This window comes from Abramis brama (assembly GCF_963993115.1).
Source record: "Abramis brama genome assembly, chromosome: 19".
Lineage (NCBI taxonomy): Eukaryota > Metazoa > Chordata > Actinopteri > Cypriniformes > Leuciscidae > Abramis > Abramis brama.
The window spans coordinates 13,856,179-13,861,448 of record NC_139981.1 but is presented as its reverse complement, the minus strand read 5'-3'; the positions used below and the strand labels follow the sequence as shown (position 1 = coordinate 13,861,448).

Here is a 5,270-nt window from a genome sequence, read left to right as displayed (position 1 = left end):
TGTTTAATAACAATTATTAAACACACACACACACACACACACAGACACACAGAGACACACACGCGCGTGGCTCCTTTACTTTTTGACACACATACATTAGAGGCGCGCTCCCTATGTTTTGAGACAGTTTTGTTCATCTAAAACTGAAATACTTGGTTCGGTAGATTTTATAAGTATTTCATTATATAGGCTACTTTTAAAAAGAACAGAATATTTTTTTCAACTTTAGTTTAATTATTTTTGTGACCCATATGTGTGACAATGATGTGTTAGAACTCTCTCTAAAATAATGTAAGATGATTTTATTTATTCAGCAAAAACAATTGGATCAATAAGATATATTTTATATACTTTTAAAGGTATGTTTTTCAACTTTTGTTAGTGTGAGATTTCACCGTACTCTGGTATGCAAGGAGGGGGTCAGAGCTCAGACGGAGAGGGGGCGCGCATAGACGGACACAGACACGCGCACGCGGCTCCTTTACTTTTTGAGACAGTGTGAGGTCATTCAGGAAAAACAGTGTTTTTGTTTTACCACTTTTAATAATTTAACAACTCTATTACAACTTTTAATAATGTATTACATTTAAAACATTTTTAACAAGATATCATTTAAACTTTGAAATCATTTCAGCCCCTGATATCTTGATCACTGAAGTCAGAGACCGTCCAGACCAACCCAGTCTCACGGCAGTTCGTGATATGGTCACGTAATTTAATCTATTGATTCGTGCCACGGACACGTTTATTTCGTTATTTTCGTAATACCAGCACGTTTTTTAAACTAATGTATTTTCAATGGGAAGCGTCTTTCGTGATAACAGCACGATTCTTTCTGCCTGTCGGCTGCAGCAGAGAAGCTGTTTAATCAACATTTATTCACGAGATCTTATGTATTTTTATGTATTTTTTTAATGTTATTATTTCGGTCTTATTGCCAGGGAAGCTGGATTGCTTTGCTGTTTATTGATATTTTTAAAATTATATTTTATCAGTAGGAAATCGCGCTGAAGAAGTCTCGTTCCGAACACATCGCGATATTTGGCATCAGTTCACGTGTGTCAGATGTTGGTAAGTAAATACCTAAATACGCTGTCCTAATAATGTGTGATATCATGTCTTTTCTGTTTGTCGATATTAATCTGCCATTATATCTGCCATCTCCACGGAGACTTGCGTTTCATTGCTTTCTAATTCAAAACAGGGTGATTAACACTGCCTGTCACGTGACGTGCTATAGGCCTAGATATTCATATCAGATTAAAAATAGTACAATTAGTTCCAAAGTTGTATTTGTAGTAGAAGCACAGTAAAAACAACACTTACCATGCTTTTACCACAGTAACATTAGTTTTACTGTGATAAGTGTAGTAAAAAGACAGTAATCACAAAACTTACCATGCTTTTACCACACTATTTGTAGTTTTAATGTGGTACTTATTGTAAATGCACAGTAACCACAAAACTTACCATGTTTTAAACCTCAGTAACCTTAGTTTTACTGTGATTGGTTTAGTAAGGACAGTAATCACAAAACTTACCATGCTTTTACCTCAGTATTGATAGTTTTAAAGTGATATGTTGTAAATGCATATTAACCACAACACTTGCCATGCTTGTAAGGCTTTATAATGTAACATCCAATATTTGTAAGGTATATCAGTACTTTTTCCTTTAAATAATCCTATATATTATACATAATGATATTTTCTTTTCTCTTTTTTCAGCTGAAAAGACCAGAAGGGCCTTTCGGACTCAGTCAGCCCATTATTGTTTGAGGAGAAGTAAACGGAGGAGATGGACAGCTGCAAAGGCAAATATTCGCAATGGTATGTATGTGTTGGTTTTAACCCTAAATCAAACATTTTATCAAGCATTTGTTGTTTCTTAAAACTTTTCTCACAAAACCCATAGCCCAATCAGTACAAACATAGACTGAAAGTCTTAATAATTCACAATATTTAACAAGTTGTCAAATTCGTATGATACTCGTACATATTTGTATACTTCGTACACAATCCTGCAGCTTTTACTCCTAGTGCTGTCATTGGCTACTGCCTCAATTCCTGTACATATTTATCGCGATATTTGTAAATCAGTTGCGCCATTTCTTGGAAAGTTGTCGGATGTCACACACACTGTCAGAAAGTTTATATTAATTGCAAATTGGTCCCCGTCTGTTTATGTTCCAGTGATACATGATGTCTCTCCACACCTCATAACCTACCTCTGTTTGCAAGAGTGGAAAAGCTTATCTGACTTGTCACATTACATCAGATTCTCGATTATTTTGTCATAATCAGATCAGTTACACTGCTGATAACTGTCCCGTTTGCATGTAAATCATTTTCATGATTATTGCTTGCTATTAAAGACATACTTTTATTCATAGAAATGCCCACATATCAGTGAACTTATTACATAAAAATGCTTTTAACATTTAATTACGCAACACTCTTTACAGAAAACATATCGTACAGTTATAAACTGACTATTTGCAAGTAATGTATTAAAATTACCTTCCTTTCTGTTTTGCAGGATTACTTAGTCCTTTTTTTTTAAAGCTCTACCAATATCAAACTCAACAGCTCTTTTAAGAGCCAACCCTTACAAGAGCTACTAGTGAGTCGCAGCAAATCTTGCCGTGATCAGCCCTTCCCAGGTGAAGTTTCTAGAATATTGCAATCAGTTTTTACTCATCAAATGTTCTCTCCTGAATCATATGGTAAATTAACTTATTTATAACTGTCTTAATTTGTGTTTCAAGAACAATAGTAATTGCACATAGAGTAAGTCGAGACTATCTTGTTTTACAGCAGAGAAGGAAGACCAGTCTTTATATCAACGCAAGCTAATCGAATAAGTCCTTTGTTTCGGGTGAGGAAGGAACATCTGATGCCCAAAGAAGACAGAAAAGTGCGCTAGTCCATTGGTATGTCTTGTATTGAAACAATGCTGTAATATGTAGTACATAATTTGATGTTGACAATTTTACATTGTACAGGTTATCACTTGTTTTTTGACCAAGTGAAGCTCTTGAAACAATTGACAGAAGAGTATGTTGTCTGGAAAGAAATCAAGCATCACTGGCAAAGGCTCAAAAGAGACCATGCCTTTCTTAAAAATCTTTTAAAATAGTTGCTGTTGATATGGGTAAAATGTATAATGTATATATGTGTGTGTATATATATATATATATATATATATATAATACTTCAATGTGTATATTATATAACGTACTGACTGCTGCTTTGTAAATTTCTGTAAGGAACAGGCAACTCTGGCCCTTTGCATTCTACTTTTTGAGGTTAATTAAGAGTTAACCTCCAACCCTCGAGCATATCTGAAAATTTTAACCAAAGTCTTCAGGTTTACTTCTAGACAATAGGCAGCAGGGTTTGAGGTCAGAGCTAAATCTGCAGGACAGTGGATGCTGAGGGCCAGAGTAGCCCATCACTGCTTTAAATAACGCAGAACATAAGCTGACCCGACTGTCCATTAAACAACTTTATTTGAATGGTTTCTGTTTTTTGTTTTACTTTCAGACCAGGACTGGAGAACGCCTGACAATGGGATGTTGAGACTTCTTCCTCTGGTTGAGAAAAAGCTACACCACATCAGTGATCACATCTTCTGTTCTTCTGTTCTTCAACTGAACAAACTGTTTAGACAAGGAAGAAGAACACTAACACGATCGAGACGTACAGGGAAGAGCAAGAAACCAGTTTAGCTGTGATAATGAATCATTATTTTCCAACACAATATCAAATCTGTTTTCTGTAGGTGACTGAATATGATTATCTGGCACACGTTTTGTGGCTTCAGCAGCTGTGAATGGATTCATATGATGTTAACGTGTTTTTGAAGACACATTTTTATTTGTCTTGAATCTCATTTGTCTTTATGCTACTTTATCAACTTTATGCTTTGTTCTCCAATAAAGTGTTGTTTAATAAAGTATGGTGACTGTTGTGTATTGAAAGTGGTGTTTGGTACAGTAAATAGACATTTTCTTTTGAGAAATTTTAATTTCTTATTTCTTTAAAAATAACTACATATAATTAATAACTTATAAATAACTACATATAATTAATTACCATGATTCTTTTACTTGGGACATAAAAATTTAGATCTGGTTAATGATATTTGGGACAACAATGCAACAAAAGTTGCACATACTTGCATGTATGCCAGTTTGCAGTGAAATAAAAGGAAGCTATGTGAATAAAAAGAGGCTGCAGTGGGCTATCTTCCTATAAATACTTAAAGCTTAATTGAAGATGATCCATGTTGATCATTCTAGTATACTCTATATAGTATACTCTATATATCACTGATGTCAGGAATATAAGCAGCAATCAGAGGGGGTGAAAAGGAAATGTTGGCACTGTTTTTTTGTTGTTTTACTGAATGGTGCATTATCCTTGTGTAATAGTAATAGTATGTGTAGATCTGTGTAGATTATACTGTCCTTCCACCCCCAGGGCCCCAGCAATGGCCCCCAGAAGAGCAAACAAATGCACATTTCAAATGGCTGTAACTCAAAGTCCGGTTAGTGTATCAAAGAGAAAATCGGCAGGACTGCTTATAATATGTTTAATAAATAATGTTGGCCACAGTTTTCAGACATATATGGAAAGCTGGCATAAAGGTTATTTTTAAAGTGCTCACAGTAAAATATCAAATTTCAGCCTGTCCCTCATATATGTCATAAAGGTTTGCACAATGAACAAATTTAGATATCCAGTTGTCCATTAAATATATTATTTATTTAACATTTATTGTTTTATTACTAAACGTTTTAAACTACATTACCCATATCTCTGTCATTCTATCAGTGGAGCAGGAAGCATTGTTCTGTAGTTCATTGAAATGTGCAGACATGCTTAGGGTTAGGGTTAGGATCTCGGTAAAGGAGTAATTTCTCACAACATAGAGACACTTTATAGTTAGCTCAATGTATAACTAATGTAATAATAATACCAAAACATACTTTGTAACATGAAGCGCCGTTTTATATGGGTTAAACGATTGTCCAATCACAGCGAGTTCTGCGATAAAGTCACAGCCAATAACAACCCAGCTGAACAGATGCGTCACACTTACATGCCCATTTATGGTAAATGATGACAGCTCTCTTCTGGTTCCGCCTGCAGGGATAGATACCTTAAATATTTTATATTTAGGGTGTTAAACATGCATTCCTTCTAATTAAATTATAAAACTCATACTTAAAAACAAAAGACTCCTTTGTGTGGTTCTAAGCAATG

The 5,270-nt window shown here is 34.7% G+C and overlaps 1 long non-coding RNA gene across 2 annotated transcripts; it reads left to right on the top strand.

Moving 5' to 3' along the window:
- The first annotated feature begins 441 nt into the window (after positions 1 to 441).
- LOC311070070 lies at positions 442 to 3,854 on the top strand. Of its 2 annotated transcripts, none has more exons than XR_014603609.1 (5): positions 442 to 1,071; positions 1,728 to 1,829; positions 2,539 to 2,662; positions 2,820 to 2,932; positions 3,546 to 3,854. It is a non-coding gene; the product is annotated as an uncharacterized lncRNA (long non-coding RNA). The 2 variants fall into 2 exon arrangements; XR_014603610.1 differs by having other exon boundaries at positions 2,817 to 2,932.
- The last annotated feature ends 1,416 nt before the right edge of the window (positions 3,855 to 5,270 follow it).